The sequence below is a fragment of the Macaca nemestrina genome, chromosome 2 (genome assembly GCF_043159975.1).
Source record: "Macaca nemestrina isolate mMacNem1 chromosome 2, mMacNem.hap1, whole genome shotgun sequence".
Classification (NCBI taxonomy): domain Eukaryota; kingdom Metazoa; phylum Chordata; class Mammalia; order Primates; family Cercopithecidae; genus Macaca; species Macaca nemestrina.
This window is the reverse complement of record NC_092126.1, coordinates 78,743,170-78,763,155: the sequence shown is the minus strand read 5'-3', so window position 1 is coordinate 78,763,155 and position 19,986 is coordinate 78,743,170. Positions and strand designations below refer to the sequence as shown.

At 36.7% G+C, this 19,986-nt stretch overlaps 1 long non-coding RNA gene across 1 annotated transcript in view; it reads right to left on the bottom strand.

Annotated features, from left to right (window-relative positions):
* LOC105466305 (uncharacterized) overlaps nucleotides 1-19,986 on the bottom strand; it is a 66,204-nt gene that overhangs the window by 24,015 nt on the left and 22,203 nt on the right. Inside the window, exon 2 of the long non-coding RNA XR_978095.2 lies at nucleotides 5,636-5,792. This is a non-coding gene — a long non-coding RNA (uncharacterized lncRNA). The remainder of the gene's footprint in view (nucleotides 1-5,635; nucleotides 5,793-19,986) is intronic.

The window sequence follows — 19,986 nt, the reverse complement described above, 5'->3', positions numbered from 1 at the left end:
CCTGGCTCCAGAAGCACATACACAGCCTCAAGTCTTCTAAGATTGCCTTGAGTGAGAGGCAAATATAACTTAGCTTCTGCAAAGGGCTGAAATTATGGAAAATCAGACAAAAACTCTTATTATGTGAGGGGCTGACCTGCTAGGAAAGGTGTACATTCATTCTTGCCAGGAATATTCTGTTAAAGTGACAGCATTGACTGGAAAAAAAAATGGGATTCTGCAACTTGTACTGAGAATATGTGGGAGGACCCTGATGAAGCTGGGGGCACTGAGCTTGTAAAGTCTGATGAGCCTTATTTGCCAGAGGAAACAGCCTCTCCACTGCCGGTGGTGGCAACATTCCCTTTCTCACCCACACTGACATCAGCCTTTCTGCCTTTGTCTGAGGAGAAAAACCCTGTGCTGCCTGAGGCAACAGTGATGGCCTCCCCTAAGGCAGTTGCCCTGCAAGACAATGCTGATTCTCCTTAGGACCCACCCCCAACACCCCTGTTAGCTTCTAGACCTATAACTAGACTCAAGTCCTGGCAGGCCCCTTGAAGTGAGATTCAGAATGTGACCCATGAAGAAATGTGCTACACTCCGAAAGTACTGCTTGAGTTTTCTAATTTATATAAACAGAAGTCTGGAGAACAGGAATGGGAATGGATATTAAAATTATGGGATAATGGTTGAAGGAACATAAATTTAAATCAAGCTGAATTTATTGATATGAGGAAACTAAGCAGGGATTCTGCATTGAATGTTGCAACTTGGGGAATTTAAAAAAGATTCTAATAGTTTATTTACTTGGTTAGCTGAAATATGGATCAAAAGATGGCCTATTGTGAGAGAGCTGGAAATTTGTGATCTCCCTTGGTTTAATGTAGAGGAAGGGAGCCAAAGGCTTAGGAAGATTGGAATGCTAAGTAGTTTAGTCACATTAGACCTACTCATCACAGCTGCAAGGGTCCAGAAAACATACTCTTCACCAATACTTCGTAAAATAGATTTGTGAGGGTAGCACCTGCATTTTTGAATAGCAGTGTGATTGCTCTTCTTTGACTGTTAGCTCTTACACTGGGAACCGTAGTCACTCAATTAGAAAATTTAAATGCAATGTGAATAATTGGTTCTCGAGGTGGCAGGGGCAAGTGGCAGCACTCACCCATCAAAGGCAAGGTGGGCATAACTACTGTAATGGACAGCATAAGCAAAGCAGCAATCATAATAGTCTGACTTGTGTAGAGCCCTGGGATAGGTTAATTAGTCATGGTGTTCCTAGAAGTGAAATAGATAGGCTGAGGACCCCACTACACTACTCACAATTTATGCTGTTAATCTTTCTCCCATCCTTTCACCAAGAGACCTCCAGCCTTTTCCCAGGGTAACTGTGCATTGGAGGAAAGAGAATGATCAGACCTTTCAGAGACTAGTGGACACTGGCTCTGAGCTGACGTTGATTCCAGGAGACCCAAAACGTCATTGTGGTCCTCCAGTGAAAGTAGTGGCTTATGGAGGTCAGGTAATTGATGGAGTTTAACATAGTTTTGACTTACAGCGGATCCGGTGGGTCCCCAGACTCATCCTGTGGTCATTTCTCCACTGCCAGATGCATAATTTGGTTTAGACATACTTAGCAGCTGGCAGAATCACCACATTGGCTCCCTGACTAGTGGGGTGAGGGCTATCATGGTGAGAAAGGCCAAATGGAAGCCATTAGAGTTTTTTTTTTTTTTTTAAACCCAAAAAAAGAGTAAGTCAAAAACAATATTACATCCTTGGAGGAATTAAAGAGATTAGTGCCGCCATCGAGGACTTGAAACATACAGGGGTGGTGATTCCCACCACATAACCATTAAGCTTTCCTGTTTGTCTTGTACAGAAGACAGATGGATCTTGGAGAAAGATAGTGAATTATTGTAAGCTTAACCAAGTGGTTACAATAATTGCAGCCATCATACCAGATATGGTTTTATTCCTTAACAAATTGACACATCTCCTGGTTCCTGGTATGCAGTGTTGATTTGGCAAATGCCCTTTTCTCCATTCCTCTTCCTAAGGTCCACCAGGAGCAATTTGCCTTCAGCTGGCAAGGCATACCTTCAGTGTCCTACCTCAGGAGTGTATCAACTCTTCAGCTTTTTGTCACAATCTTGTTTACAGAGATCTTGAGAAGTAGCAAACATACCAGACATGTTGGTGAGACATTTCCATGCCATGGAATGGTAAATAAATATAACTAAAATTCAAGGACCTTCTACCTCAGTAAAACTTCTAGGGTTTCAGTGATTTGGGAACTATTGAGATATTATTTCTAAAGTGTACTAGTCCATTTTCAATCTGCTGATAAAGACATACTCAAGACGGGGCAATTTACAAAGGAAAGAGTTTTATTGGATTTACAATTCCACACGGCTGGGGAGGCCTCACAATCATGGCAGAAAGTCAAAGGCAAGGAGGAGCAAGTCATATCTTACGTGGATGGTGGCAGGCAAAGAGAAAAAAGAGAGCTTGTGCAGGGAAACTCCCATTTTAAAACCGTCAGATCTCATTAGACACATTCACTATCATGAGATCTGTGCAGGAAAGACCCACCTCCCTAATTCAATCACCTCCCAACAGGCCCCTCCCATGACACAGGAAATTATGGGAGTTACAATTCAAGATGAGATTTGGATGAAGACACAGCTAAATTACATAATTCTGACCCTGGCTGTTTCCAAATCTCATGTACTAACATTTTAAAGCCAATCATGCCTTCCCAATAGTCACCCAAAGTCTTAACTCATTTCAGGATAACTCAAAAGTCCACAGTCTCACCTAAGACAAGGCAAGTCCCATCCGTGTATGAGCCTGTAAAATCAAGGCAAGTTAGTTGCTTTCTAGATACAATGGGGGTACAGGCATTTGGTAAATACAGTCATTCCAAATGGAGGAAGTTGGCCAAAATAAGGGGCTATAGGCCCCACTGTAAGTCCAAAATCCAGTGGGGCAATAATTTTTTTTTTTTTTTTTTTTGAGATGGAGTCTGGCTCTGTCGCCCGGGCTGGAGTGCGGTGGCCGGATCTCAGCTCACTGCAAGCTTCGCCTCCCGGGTTCACGCCATTCTCCCGCCTCCGCTTCCGAGTAGCTGGGACTACAGGCGCCGGCCACCTCGCCCGGCTAGTTTTTTGTGTTTTTTTTTTTTTTTAGTAGAGAGGGGGTTTCACCGTGTTAGCCAGGATGGTCTCGCTCTCCTGACCTCGTGATCCGCCCGTCTCGGCCTCCCAAAGTGCTGGGATTACAGGCTTGAGCCACCGCGCCCGGCCGGGTCAATAAATCTTAAAGCTTGAAAATGATCCCTTTTGATTGCATGTTTCACATCCAGGCTATGCTGATGCAAGAGGTGGGTATCCACCGTCTTGGGCAGCTCTGCCCCTGTGACTTTACAGGGTACAGCCTCCCTCCCAGCTGCTTTCACAGGCTGGCACTGAGTGTCTGTGCCTTTTCCAGGTGTACAGTGTTTGCTGTTGGTGGATCTATGATTCTAGGGTCTAGAGGGTGGTGGCCCTCTTCTTACAGCTCCACTAGGTGGTGAACCAGTAGGGACTTTGTGTGGCGGCTCACCGGACTTGTCCCTTCCTCACTGCCCCAGCAGAGGTTCTCCATGAGAGCCCTGCCCCTGCAGCGAACTTCTGCCTGGGCATCCAAGCATTTCCACACATCCTCTGAAATCTAAGTGGAGGTTCCCAGACCCTAATTGTTGACTCCTGCACACCCGCAGGCTCAACACCATGTGAAAGCTGCCTAGACTTGGGGATTCTTCTCTCCAAAGTTACAGCCCAATTTACTTTTTGTTCCCTTTTAGTCACTGCTGGAGCAGCTGGAGAATAGGACACCAAGTCCTTAGACTGCACACCTCAGAGGGACATTGGGCTGAGTCCACAAAATCATTTTCTTCTCCTAAATCCCCAGACTTGTAATAGGAGAGGCTGCCACAAGGTCTCCGACGTGCCTTAGAGATATTTTCCCCATTGCTTTTGTGATTAACATTTGGCTCCTCATTACTTACACAAATTTCTGCAGCGGGCTTGAATTTCTCCTCAAAAAAAAAAAAAAAAGGGATTTTCTTTCCTAGAGCATTGTCAGGCTGCAAATTTTCCAAACGTTTATGCTGTTTCCCTTTTAAAACTGAATGCATTTACAGCACCCAAGTCACCTCTTGAATGCCTGGCATCTTAGAAATTTCTTCTACCAGATACCCTGAGTCATCTCTCTCAAGTTTGAAGTTCCACAAATCGCTAGGGCAGGGGCAAAATACCACCAGTGCCTTTGCTGAAATATAACAAGAGTCACCTTTGCTCCAGTTCCCAAAAATCCTCCTCTCCTTCTTAGACCATCTCAGTCTGGATTTCATTGTCATTATTATTATCAGCATAAAGACATTCAAAAACATTCAACAAGTCACTAGTGAGTGCCAAACTTCCTCACATTTTCCTGTCTTCTTCCGAGCCCTCCAAACTGTTCCAACCTCTGCCTGTTATCTAGTACTAAAGTCATTACCAAATTTGGGTATCTTTTAGGCAGCACCCAACTCTACTGGTACCAATTTACTGTACTAGTCCATTTTCATGCTGCTGATAAAGACATGCCTGAGACTGGGCAGTTTACAAAAGAAAGAGGTTTATTGAACTTACAGTTGCAAGTGGCTGGGGAGGCCTCACAATCATGGTGGAAGATGAAGGATAAGGAGGAGCAAGTCACATCTTCCATGGATGGAGGCAGACAAAGAGAGAAAAGAGAGCTTGTGCATGGAAACTACCATTTTTAAAACCACCAGATCTCATGAGACTCATTAACTATCACAAGAACTGCACAGGAAAGACCCACCTCCATAATTCAATCATTTCTCAAACAATTCCTCCCATGGCATATGGGAATTATTGGAGTTACAACTCAAGATGAGATTTGGGTGGGGCACAGCCAAACCATATCACAGGTAAAGGATAAGTTGTTTCATTTGCCCCCTCCTACACCCAAGAAAGAGGTACAATATCTAATGGGTCCATTTGGATTTTGGAGGCAACACATATCTCATTTGGGATGTGTTACTCTTGCCCATTTATCAAATAACTTGAAAGGCTAGCAGTTTTGAATGGAGTCCAGAACGGGAGAAGGCTCTGCAACAGGTCCAGGCTGCTGTGCAAGCAGTCCTGCCACTTGGGCCATATGACCCAATGGATTCAATGGTGCTTGAGGTGTCACTGGCATATAGCAATGCTCTTTGGAGCCTTTTGTAGGCCCCCATAGGTAAATGACAGTGGATGAAACTAGGATTTGGGGGCAAGGTCCTGGCATCTTCTGCAGATAACTAATCTCCTTTTGAGAGACAGCTCTGGGTCTGTTACTGGGCTTTGATGGAAACTGAATGTTTTTGATTATGGGTCATTGAGTCACCATGTGACTTGAACTATCATGAGCTGGGGTGTTTCTGGCCCATCTGACCATAAAATGATGTGTTCATAGATCCATACCATCATCAAATCGAAGTGGTATATACGTGATTGGGCTCAAGCAAGTCTTGAAGGCACAAGTAAGTTACATGAGGGACTCAAATGTCCATGGTCTCCATTCCTGCCACCCTGCCTGCACCCGTGGCCTCATGCGGAATTACCTGTGATCAGATGACAGAAGAAGAGAAGACTAGGACCTGGTTTATAGATGGTTCTGCTTGATTTGTAGGCACCACCCTAAAGTGGACAGCTGAGTCACTATAGTGCCTTTGGATGGTCCCGGCAGCATTGTTCCATCATCTGTCTGTGACGGTGTTTCTAAAGGAGATAAACATTGATGTCAGTGGACTGGGACAGGCAGACCCATTCTGCATCTAGGTGGGCACCATCTAATCAGCTGCCAGCATAGTTAGAATAAAACAGGGAGAAGAAAATGGAATGAGCAGACTTGCTGAGTCTTCCAGGCTTCATCTTTCCCATGTGCTGGATGCTTCCTGCCCTCTAACATGAAACCACATGTTGTTTAGCTTTTGGACTCTTGGACTTATACCAGTGGTTCACAGGGAGGATTTTTGGCTTTTGGCAACAGACTGAAGGCAGTACTGTTGGCTTTCCTACTTTTGAGGTTTTTGGGACTTGGAGGATTGGCCTCCCTGTTCTTTGGCTTACAGAGAGCCTATCGTGGGACTTCACCTTGTGATCATGTGAGTCAATACTCCTTAATAAAATACCCTTCGTATATACATCTTTCCTTTTAGTTCTGTCCCTCTAGAGAACCCTTACTAATACAGATTTATTTCTAGGTGTTTAATATTGTGTGTGGCTATTGTGAATTAGGTTACTTTTTAATTTATTTCTCCCACTGTTTCATGTTGTCATGTAGAAATGCTACTGCTTTTTGTATATTGATTTTGTATTGTACAACTTTATTAATTTGTTTATCAGTTCTAATAGTTTTCTAATGAAATCTTTAGGTTTTTCCATGTATGATAATATTATCTGCAAAAAAAGATAATTTGTCCTCCTTTCCAAATTAGGTGTCCTTTAGTTCTTTAACATTTCTCATTTCTCTAGCGAGGACTTCCAGTACTATGCTTAAGAACAGCGGTGAAAGTAGGCATCTTTTTTGGGTTACATATATTTGAGGAACGTCTTTCAGTTTTGTTCTGTTATGTATGATACCAGTTGTATTTAGTATATGGCTTTTATTATGTTGAGGTATGTTCCTTCAATACCCAGATTTTTGAGAGATTTTATCATAAGGAGATGTTAAATTTTTCTAAATGTTTTTTCAGCATCAGTTGAAATGATCATATAGTTTTTGTTTTTCATTCTGTTGCTATAATGTATTAAATTGATTCATTTGTATATTTTAAACCATCTTGCAAGCCAGAGAAAAGTTTCACTTGCTCATGACAAATGATAGTTTTGATGTCCTGTTGGATTTGATTTGCTAATATTTTGGTGTGGATGATTGTATCAATATTCATCAGGAATATTGGCCTGTAGTTTTCTCTTTCTTCTTTCTTTCTTTCTTTCTTTCTTTCTTTCTTTCTTTCTTTCTTTCTTTCTTTCTTTCTTTCTTTCTTTCTTTCTTTCTTTCTTTCCTTCTTTCTTTCTTTCTCTTTCTTTCTTTCTTTCTCTTTCTTTCTTTCTTTCTTTCTTTCTTTCTTTCTTTCTTTCTTTCTTTCTTTCTTTCTTTCTTTCTGTCTGTCTTCTTTCTTTCATGCCTTTGTCTAGTTATGGTTTCAGAATAATTCTGACTTTAAATAACGAATTTGAAAGTATTCCCTCCTCCTTGATTTTTTTCGAATAGTGTAATTAGTCTTGTTCTTAGTTCTTGTTTAATTGTTTGGTAGTATTCAGTAGTAAAGCTGTTCATGTTCCAGGCATTTCTCTACTAGGAGACTTTTTATTATGGCTTCAATATTGCTACTTGTTATTGACTTGTTCGGGTTTTGAATTTCTCCCTTGTTCAATTTTTGTAGGCTGTATGTGTCTAGGAATTTGTCCACTTCTTCTAGATTTTCCATTTCATTGGCATATAGTTACTCAAGGTAGTCCCTAATAATTCTTTGAGTTTCTGCAATATCTGTTGTAATGTATCATTTTTGTCTCTAGATTTTTTTTTAATCTTGATCTCCTTTCTATTTTCCTTAGTCTGGCTAAAGGTTTGCCAACTTTGTTCAACTTTGCAAAAAATGAAAATAAAATAAAATAACTCTCTGTTATACTGATCTTTTGTATTGTTTTCTTCTTTTCAATTTCATTTATTTCTGTTCCTCTGATTTTTATTTTTGTTGTATTCTACTAATTGTAGGTTGTGTTTGCTCTTGCTTTTCTAATGCTTTAAGATGCATGGTTAAGTTGTTGATTCCAAGGTTTTATTCTATCTTTATGTCGTTTTTATTTTTTTTTAATCACTATAAACTTTTCTTTTAGTGCTGCTTCTGCTGTGTTTCATAGGTTTTGGTATGCTATGTTTCCTTTACCCTGTGTTTCAAGAAATTTTTCAATGTTCTGATTAATTTCTTTATTGACCTGCCGGTTATTCTAGAGCACGTTGTTTGTTTGCCATGTGTTTGTATATTTTCCAAAATTCCTCTTGTTGATTTTTAGTTTTACTCCATTATGTTCAGATAAGGACAAGAAAGTGTATTGTGCAGCCATTGGGTGAAATGTTCTGTAAATATCTATTAGCTTCCTTTGATTGATTATGCAGATTAAGTCCAATTTGTGTGGATTTTCTGCCTGGAAGGTCTGTTCAATACTGAAAATGGGATGTTAAAGTCTCTAGGTGTTATCGTATTTGGGTCAATCACTCTCTTTAGCTCTAACAATATTTGCTTTATATATCTGGATGCTCACATGTTGGCTGCATATATATTTAAAATTATTATATTCTCTTGCTGAATTCACTTATTTTTCATCATATAGCAGCCTTTTCTGCTTCTTCGTATAGCTTTTATCTTAAAATCTATTTTTTCTAATATAAGTATAGTGACTCCTGTTCTGTTTTGGTTTCCACTGGCATGGAACATCTTTGTCTATCTCTTTATTTTCAGTCTACGTATGTCTTTATATGGGAAGACTGTTTCTTAACCATAGAAACTTGGGTCTTATTTTTCTTTTCTATACACAAAGTCCATGTATTTTGATTGGAGTGTTTAGTTAATATATATTCAATGTTATTATTGATAAATAAGGACTTACTTTTGCCATTTTGTTATATTTTCTGCTTGGTTTGTGGCCAGCCTGACTTTCTTTCTTTCTTTCTTTCTTTCTTTCTTTCTTTCTTTCTTTCTTTCTTTCTTTCTTTCTTTCTTTCTTTCTTTCTCTCACTCTTTCCTTCTTTCTCTCTCTCTCTTTCTCTTTCTTTCTTTCTTTCTTTCTTTCTTTCTTTCTTTCTTTCTTTCTTTCTTTCTTTCTTTCTTTCTTTCTTTCTTGCCTTCATTTTAGGGAAAGTTATTTTCTCTGGTGATACAATTTAGTTTATTCCTATTTGCTTTTTGTGTATTCCTGGTATGTGTCTTGTTGGAGCTTTCTATCAGGTTTGCAAATTCTATCCTATAAACTATGACTTTAAGCTGTTAAAGCACTGTTTGCAAAAACAACCAGCAAAAAAAATAAATAAAAGCTCTACACTTTTACTTACTCGTTAAGTGTTTGCTTCTTCTATTTATATTTTATATTGCTATGTCTTTAAAAGTTGTTGTTTGATTTGTTTATTGTTTAGAATTTCTTCTTAATATAGGAGTAATTGCACACAACAGTTACAATGTTACAATATTTTCTGTTATTCTACACACTTACTATTATCAGTGAGTTTTCTACCTTCAGATTTTACCTTCTTGCTCTTTGACATCCTTTTATTTCTGATTAAAGTACTATCTTTAGCATTTCTAACAGGACAGCTGTGGTGTGGATGAAATCCTCAGCTTACGTTTGTCTTAGAAAGTTTTGTTTCTCTTCCTGTTTTAAGGATATTTTTCTCAGATATTCCATTCTAGGGTAAAAGCTTATTTCCTTTAAAACTTTAATACATTATGCCACGCTATCCTGGCCTGTTAGATTTTCACTGAAAAGTCTGCTGACAGATGTATTGGAATTCTATTTTATATTATTTGTTTATTTTCTCCTGCTGCTTTTAGGATCCTTTCTTTATCCTTGATCTTTGGGAATTTGATTATTAAAAGCCTTGAGGTAGTCTTTGGATTAAATATGCTTGGCATTCTATAACCTTCTTTTATTGGGATATTTATATTTTTCTCTAGGTTTGGCAAGTTTCTACCCCTGTCTCTTTCTCTACCTCCTCTTTAAGGCCAATAACTCATAGATTGGCCATTTGAATATATTTTCTAGATCCTGTAGATAAGTTTCAGTATTTTTTATTATTTTTCTTTTGTGTTCTCTAACTCTGCATGTTCAAATAGCTTGTCTTCAGGCTCACTAATTATTTCTTCTGCTTTATCAATTCTGCTATTAAAGGACTCTGCTTCATTCCTCAAGATGTCAATTGCAGTTTTCAGTTCCAGAATTTCTGCTTGTTTCTTTTGAATTACTTCACTCTCTTTGTTAAATTTATCTGGTAGAATACTGAATCCTTTCTCTTGATTATGTTGAATTTATTTGAGTTTCCTCAACACAGCTATTTTGAATTCTCTGTCAAAAAGATCACACATCTCTGTTTCTGTAGAATTGGTCCATCTTGCCTTATTTATTTCATTTGGTTAGTTCATATATTCCTAAATGATCTTGATATTGTGGACATTTTTCTGTGTCTGGGCATGGAAAAGTTGGATGTTTATTGTGGTCTTCACAGTCTGGGCTTATTTTTACCTGTCTTCTTGGGAAGTTTTCTTGCAAACTTATGGTACTGCCTTGAATGTGTTGAACAAGATCTGGGAGAAGTATCTGGATCACCAGGCATAGACTCTTGTTCTCTTCCCTTACTTTGTTCCGAATCAACAGACTACCTATCTGTGTCCGCTCTGAGCCATCTGGAGCATTCCAGTGGCCAACGTCACTATGACTGCCCTGAGTTTGACATGATGTTAGCACAGGAGTGGGTCTCACCAAATGCCTGCTTTAACCATCCCTGGCTTTCACCAATGTTTGTTCAAGATCTTAGAGTTCTACACTCATTAATTAGGTGCAAAGCCAGCCAGACCTTTGTTCTTCCTTTCGGGGCAACGAGCTCTCTCAGGCCTTGAGTGGGTCAAGAGCTGCCATCAGGGGCCATTGATTAGTTAAAAACCTTAGAAGTCTACCTGGTGTTCTAATGTACTGCAGCTCAGCTGGTACACAAACCACAAGATACAGTCCTTTTCACTTTTTCTTCCTCTTTACAAAGACAGAGGAGACCCACCCTGTGAGCACCATCACCACAGACCCATGGAAAGTACTGCCAGATTATCACTGATGTTCCCTTTAATCCCAGGGACACCTCAGTCAGCCTGTGGTGAAAGCTGACTGGCCTGGGACTCACCCTTCAGGACAGTGAATTCCCCTCTGGCCCAGGGCCGGTCCAGAAATGCCATCCAGGAGTCAATTCCTGGAATCAATGACCCCGAGAACTTACTTGGTGCTCTATTCTCACTGTAGCCAACTTGTTACCTAAATCATAAGGCAAAGTCCCCTTTACTTTTCCTCCCACTTTTCTAAAGCAGAATGAATCTCCCCACATAACTACCACAGCAAAAAATGTGCTGATTCTCTCCTGAAGCCAACAAGTCTGAGTCTCACCTAAGGCCTTCAACATAGTACTTGAATGTCACTGCTAGTTTCTCCAGACTAGGGGTTTTTCAGTTAGTAGGTGATGAAGTTTGGCAGGACTAGGTTCTTTCCTTTAAGGCAGCAAATTCTCTTCTGTTCCAAGATGTGTCTATAAATGTTATCCCAGAGAAAGGGCCTGAAAAGAGGGTCTCCCTACTCTGACCACTGCCCCATCTTGTTATAGGTGAGCTAGTATACAAGATGTAAGACAAAGTCCTCCCCACACTTCTTTATCCTCTTCTCAAATGGAAGGAAGGAATCCCATTTGGAGCCCTGAGCTGTGCAGCCTGAGGTTAGGGAAGGAGTGATGCCAGCACTCCTTTAGCTGCCAAGGATGGTGTTCTAGCAAATCACATTTTCCCCCAATCCCCTGGCTCTGGGCCCCATTCAGCACCAGGATTCTAGGATTTGCAGCTTTTTTGTCCTAGTTGTCTTTCAAGTTTATTTGCTTCCTCAGAGCACTTTAGCCCATAATAGCAAGGCTTGCAGGAACGCAAGTCTGACTGCTGAGATTGAGGGTTCCCCTCTGGCTAAGCCTGTTTCAAATGTTACCTCTGTGGGCAGGCATCAGCTGAATTTGTTCCAGTTTTTCTTTCTGCAATAACAGGGCAGCACTGAGGTCAGTGCCTCTCAATTGCTGTTCCCTCCCTCTCCCCAGAGCACAGAAACACTCTGCACCACTCAGCTGCTGCTAGGGGATGGGAGAGGGGTGGCATTTGCCATTGAAGACAGTTTTTGCTACCTCTTCAGTGACCTCTTTCAGCTATACGAAGTTACAACCAGGTACCATGAGGGTTCATCTGATTTTTGATTCTCATAAATGTGCTTTTTGTCTGAAGGTAGTGGTTAAACTGTTATCCTTGTGGGGATAATTCTACCATCTTCATTCACACCCTCCTGACCATTCTTTACATACATGTGTCCTTTGAAATTGTACTCTTTATCACACACAGATGTACAAAAGACTTAAATTTTAATCTGCATTTGGAGAATAACTGCATTAACAATTACGTTTAAAAACTGCGTGACATAAAAAGATTTTTTAAAGTGTTTTTGTTTACATTCTGCAGGCATAAAGGTTTCTGTTTGAACCTAAATGATATAAGACATGAGCAATCACTGAAGTCATTGCCTTAATCCCAAATTCACAAAAGAGTCTATCAATCAAAACAAAATTCTTGCTTTATTTTCTGTTTACAGCTCCATAAAGTATTAGATTAGTGATCAAAGATCACATCTTTTGATGCTGACACCAAAAGACAAATACCAGAAGAATTTACACATAGGGAGGCACTATCCTTCAGATAACAGACTGACATCCTGAAACATAATAATGGTGTATGACAATTTGAAGTGTGGGGTCCTGACTGTATTAAATACAAGGTTCAGGGAGTTCTAAGTCATTTATGCTAACTGGCTTGTCAAGGTGACATATCTTGTCAAAGAAAGGTTGGAAAACAGAAGCCTGTGGTAAATGAAGACAGACTTTATATTTTATCAATATTTCCAATCCACTGAGTTGATGTTTTTTATCTTTATTTATTAGTGATGAAAGGAACTCATTACAAATTACGTTTATTTTAAATATTTCATAAGCATTGTAGACATATTTTTTATAATTAGTCTATAAATATTTCTTTTTTTTTCCTCAGAAAATGTTTCACAGAAACTTAAATCTGAATGATAAACCCAAGCTTTGAAAGTCCCTTTATTTATTTCAATTTTACAAAATAATACATAATCATAGTCACAAACTTGACAACATTTCTGACATTTTAGTTGACTTTTTATTTGTAAATTAGTACAATATAGAACTTTTAAAAATATTTACTCTGGGAAAGCAAGTTCCCTTTTCTATTCAAGGAGAATAAGGCAGCTATCAAAATAAACAGCTAATTTTATAGCTTTCTCTTAAAGCAATTTTGATTCACTTCTTAGATTTTCTATTTTTTAAGAATATAAGTATATCCAGAATTTTAATGATAAACTCATAAAATTGCTCATTTGAGGACACTATTGAAATTTGTATATAATATAAATAACTGTTTATGTATGTATACTTATGTACTTAATATATTGAGGTATTGGTCACATGCCATATCCGGATAATTGTTTCTTTACTATTAATAGCATACATTATGTCACATTTACTCACATCTATGGGTTCATTTGTGTATTAACACTATTATTTACCCAGGTGAATTTTTTTACTTTACTATTATTATTCATTTAATTAATATGTGCATCATGGGACTGTCTGCATTTAAAAAACTCATTTGGTTAATCATTTGTCCTTCACAGTCCTACAGAAAAAGAAAACCAGCTTTTACTGATGAAGACTAAATGATGCATTAAAATGTTTGTAACTGTAATTTCAAATTTTAAACTAATTGTATCATAATTCCCTACCTTAAAGAATATGGTGGAGAAAAGAAAGTAGGGCAAACATATAAGAATAAAATACCACTGTCTTATTTCATGCAGCAATTTGTAGTGAAATACGCAAATTTGATAGTTTAAAGGCAAAATTTTAGAAGAAGAAAGCTACAAGATTTTTAAATTCTAACTGTTTTCTGTTTCATTTTCAAATGGTCCACAGACATAAACATTCATCACATACTAAGGTATTCATGCAAATGCTTAAAGCAGGATCTTCCATCTCTTTGTTATAGATACAGAATAGAAGTGAAGTGAACTAATCTCTCCTTAACGTAGAAGTGGTGATGAAAAAGTGCATGTGTTTGTGCACACGCATTCACAAAAAAATAGAGGAACATCAGGAAATGGGATTTTTGAAAGAATAGAAAACAAGGGATCCAACTGAGTAAATGAAGGGCAGTTTAAATGTTCAAGACTGTATCTGAACACTAGATACAGTCACGCTGCTTAATGACAATATATGTTGGTAAGCAACTTTGTCATTGTGCAACTATCATAAAGTATACTTACAAAAACATAGAATGTACAGTCTACTAAACACCTAGGCAATAAGGTAAAGCCTATTGCTCCTAGGCTACAAACCTGCAGAGAATGTTAATATTCTGAATTATAATTGCTTACACTAAGCAATTATAATACTATAGTATTTGTGCATGTAAACATAAAAAAGGTACAATATGATAATTGTAGTGTTATAATATTATAAGATAACTGTCATATATGTGGTCTGTCGTTGACTAAAGTGTTAATATGTAATGTTTTTAGTTTTAAAATCATTACTTCTCAACATAAGCTACATTTTATGGTAAATTTTATACAAGCAAAGATGTCAAGATATCACACACTAAAGGTTTTGATTCATCGATTCTAGTATGTTTATGAGACACTATCTAGCCTGGGAGTTAATGGAGGCCATTCTCATAGATATACAATTACTTGAAGACTGCATAGCAGAAAACATTTTAGAACGAAAATTGATAATAGTCTCCCCTTAGCCACCCAATAGGTGTGTGGCATTGACTGAGAACTTGTATTTTTCTGGGGGCAAGAGTGGCTTAGTTTCCTCATGCATAAAACAAATGGTTTGAACTAAATTACATATAAATTATGTAAAAATTGAGCACTAAAACATCTGATGCTGTAATCACTTATGTTTCTGAACATTTACAACATTTCATGAGAGCCCAGAAACAAGAAAATTACATGTAACAACTGGAATATCAGTTGTTGACTTGGCTTATTTAATAGAAACACCTTGCTCAGAAAGTTATCTACATTAGAATACTGTATTTTTAATCAAAGATAATGATGAAGAAATATAAAAATTATATTTGGCATCATAAGACTTGTATACGTTTCAGTTTTTCCCTTTTGCAATCTCATACATTCTTCTGTATTTGATCTTTTTAAGTTTGTTGTTCTTATCTTAAAAATGTTAAATGGCGTTAAGTAAATACACCTTGTGTATTTTATGTAGCATAATCGTTTAGAGAGATATTTTGCATATAGATGACATTGTATGTTTAAATTAATTCATAAAATTATTAGAGGTACATTTAATTTAAAGTGAGTTTTTAAAGAAAGGGGATAGAATATAAAACTCTGAAGATGAAAAAAGGAATGTTTAGATTGGTAGATGAGTCATTTGGAAATGCCATTTAGTAAATTTCAGCTTTGTACTTTCAAGGAAAGATTAATCTACTATAATTCCAGTGGAGAAACGTAATATTTTCTGCACTGTTGGTGGGAATGTAAAGCGGTACTTACACTGTGAAAAAACAGTATAGAAATTTCTCAAAAAATTAAAAATGAAATTACTGTATAATACAGCCCACTCAGTATATGCCAGAAATAAATGAAAACAATGTCTCAAAGAGATATTTGTACACACATATTCATGGCAGCATTACTCATAATAGTTAAAATGTGGAAGTAACTCAAACCCAAGTGTCTATTGATGGGTAAATAGATAAACAAAATGTATAAATAAATAAGCAAAATGTAGTATGTATGTATGTATACACACAAATACATGCAAATATATATACACATATATTTACATATATACATATATATATACACACACACATATATATGTATACATACACACAGACACAAACATCATGGGATACTATTCAGCCTTAAAACATAAAAACAAGTCTGACCCAATAACCTTGAAGAAATAATGCTAAGTGAAATAAGCCAGTCACAAAAAGAAAAGTGCTATATGATGACACTAATTTGTGATATTTACAGTTATTTACAATCATAGAGACAAAAAGTAAAATGGTGATTGCAGGAGATGAGGGGAGAGAGGAAAGAGGTGTTATTGTTTAATGAGTATTAAGTTTCAGCTTTACAACATGAAAAAAGTTATGGAGATGAATAATAGTAATTGTTACACAACATTATTAAAGTAATTGATACAATTGAACTGTATGCTAAAAAATCATTAAGAAGGTAAATTTTATGTTATGTATTTTATCAGAATTTTAAGAACTGAAAAAAAAAAATCTTTCTAAATAGCATGAAATGCCTTTTTACATTTGAGTGACTATGTAAAATAGGCAATTAACTATACCAATATGGTGGTCAGAGAAGTGGCCTGGACTTTGTATAGACATTTGTGTTGACATTGCTATTATCTGGACTTAATACATTATTGTTCATAACATTATATATATTATATGTGTATTTTTTAAAGTCTCCATATCAATGACTCAGACTTCCTAAGGAAGAATAAATCATGATGCGCCATAACATAAATGTTTAATAAGGTTAATCGAAATTAAATGATCATTCAGTGTTTAGAGTATTGTAGGAGAAATCTGAACATGATAATCCCATCTGTGTTCACGCTTTTCATTGTGTTAAAGTTCGAATTTTTGACATTAGTAAAAGGTATTTAATTATAGTTGTTGAACATGTAAACCAACCCGGTGCTATATGTAAAAAGTAGTTAATGGCATCACTAATGCACTATTAACAAAATTCCAAATCAAATCCACAATTCCCACACTGAGCCATTTCTAACACCATTGTGTCCCTCTGAACCCTTTTACATGAAATATGTAGCTCTCAGGAGTCTGGGTATTTTCCACATCTTACCATTTTGTCCTCTGACTCTATGGATCATATTACTTGTCCAATAACTCTGGTGTTTATAAGAATCCTGAAGAAATAATGAGAATATTTTTTAAAAAATTTGTTTTCAAAAATCAACTCTTCATGAGCTAATGCTGAAGTTTTCTGCATTTATTGAGGGAAGAAACCTTATGGCTACAAAATAAAGGGTGAAGTGTATACACACATGCACATGTATAAAATGGAAAATACCAAACTCATTTATGGAACTGAAACTTATGGAATTTTAGTCTAAAAACATATTTTCTTTCCCAGGGAAAAAAATGTTGTAATATAGTCTCTGTCCCTGGAGATTTAAACTCTAGAGTTAGTTTTGCCAATTAGCTATACATTCATGCTAAATTATTCAACCTTTCTGGGACTCTGTTTTCTCCTCTGTTAAACATTATGTTGACTAGATCAATGGTTTCCCTCATGAGCTGCACAGAAGAATCACTGAGAAACTGATTTTTAAAATTTGACACCCAGACTCAGATCTAGTAAATCAAGTTGAGCCCAGTAAACTTACTATTATTATTATTGCTATTATTATTATTTTGAATTTCAAAGGTAACAGAAATGAGCAGAGCTTTTTGAGAATACTAGACTCTAAATTATTTCTGTTGTCTCTGGTTTCCAACATTTTAGCAGTCTAGAAATGTAAGAGAACATATGTATCACTATAATGTAAAATTGCATGCTTCAGATGCTTGGTTTCTTTTGAGGCCATAATATTTTTATTTTTTTGAAATAGAAATAATGATAACATTGAATGTTTATACATAAAATTTAATTTGAACCAATTTTTCTAGGAAACGTAGGGCCTACAAATGAGGGCTACATGTGTGCGCAATGCCTTTCTACTTTCAGTCACTAGGATTTTTGAGACATTTAAAGACAGATAACTTCATAATTTCATTAATTTAATATTAATGCATTTGTTAAAGTATATCACAGTTGAAAGAATGAATTATACCAATTCTGGAAGGCTAGCCTACTCAAAATTTTAAGATAATTTATTTTGAATTTATTTATCTGTGACAGCATATATAGAAATATTTTTTTAAATGTAACTAATCTAACCTAGAGTTTAATCCCCATATCTTCACTTGAGTTTGTTACGAGAGAGTTATTTAATTGTGCTGTCAACATATTATATTTGCTCTAAAATCCTCTAAAATTTTAATGAATTCAAATATCACTATTGAATCTACCATACTTTCATTTGTACCCAAATATGAACCACAATATTTTAGTCTACTGTGAAATAAAATGTTATATCTTTCGTCCTTAAATCAGTTATGAAGAAAATTCACATATCTGTGTATAAAGAGCGGAATATATATTGAATGATCAATTTGCTTCTCTGTGTGAAGAACAGACAGATCTAAATGTCCTGTGCATTCATAGAAATAAAGAATTACTTGTATGGTATTTGAAAAGTCTGCTGAAGCTCTATGAGGTGCTCATCATTAAAGGAGAACCAACATGAAAAGCTCTCAAAAATGTATTGGAAGAAAGGTATATTTTACTCTATTTAGCATTTATGCTGCATTTTTGAAAAGTGCATTTTTATTAGAGTCTCTTCATAACAATCTAATGATCTTCATTTTGTGATATTATGCTCACTTAGAAATGGACAAATTAAAGGCCAAAGAAGCCAGGCATTGCTCAAGGTCATGTGGTAACCAGGCAGCAGAAGAAGCCCAAATTACCACTCTAAGACCTGACATTTTCATCATATTATTTTTCTTCCATGAACCATACTATCCATTTTTTCCTCAGAGAAAGCATTTTCAGCTGCAATCAGAAATATAGCATTTAGATGTAGGGTTGGTAAATTACAGACAACTATTTTCAAAAAGGCAAACAATGACAAACTGTCACAACATAATTTATGAGTCTAAAATCTATCCTTAAGCTCATAGCAACACTTCTAATCACATACATAACAGCTTATTACTTTTAAGGTCATTTTGTACCTAGAATATCTGCTCCTTTAGGGGGAAACTGAGAACAAACAAGATTCCAAGATAGAAAATGCTCATGCAAATTACAAAACAAGCAAAAAAGCAATGCTGAAAGTAAGTCAAGGAAACTAATAGAAAATGCTAGGTATCTTAAATGTTAGAATAGCGTATTTCTTAGGTTTTACCATATCTAATATGACTTTATGATGTGTTAGTGATCCTAAGGGATTAATACAGCGCTAAGATAAATTCCAGTTTCTGCTGTGCCAAACAAAATCCAAGAATGCCTGCCCATTAGCTTTATTCATTTATGGAAGAAGCATGATCATAGTAATGTTTCTTGTAATGGCACATTGTTGATCTGAACAAATGTCTCTCTCAACTTTTGACAGTCCTCATATGTCTGCAAACACAGACCTTAAAATAATTTTTATTCTGGGTATAGATGCCTTTTCATTTTGAAGTCTAGCTTTATTTCTTAGAACAACTGTTTTTCTTGGGCCTAGTTTTATTCATTAGATAAGACATGCCCTGGAGCAGGAAAACTGAAACAATTAGTCCTCATGGAATTACTTTTTACTCTTGATATTTCTTCACAGATTTTTATTATTGGGATAATGCTTTTCAGCGCTTGATTGTGTTTTTTCTTTCCCTTCTCTGCATTTATTTTGGAAATTGTCAGCTCTTCACCCAAATGTTGAAATATATAAAACTTAAAGCATAGTTTCAAACAATAATGATGTGCCAAGCACATACCTCATGACTGGACTGTGATTCTCTCAAGGATTTTTAACCTTAGCACTACTGCCATCTGGGCCCAGATAACTCATTTTTACGGGAGAGGCTGTCCTATGCCTGGTGAGTTGTTTAGCAGCATTTCTGGACTCTTAGGAGATTCCAGGAACACTACCCCTTTTCTCCCTATTTCCAAGTCATGAAAATAAATATATTTATATATGTAAAATCTCCAGACATCATTGATAGCTGCAGGAGGCAGACAAATCCCTAGGCAGATATGGGAGGTTCCCTGATGAAACCCAACCTTCAAACCAAAGACAGTTTAAAGCCTGAAAGCCAGGCTACAAGTCTCAGATTTATCCACGGACCAGACTGCGAACCTCTCTTCCCATTTGGTGTGCTTTTTCCCACACTGATCCCCATTCCGTCTACTTTAAATATATACCTACCCTTCCCTAATTGGTTTT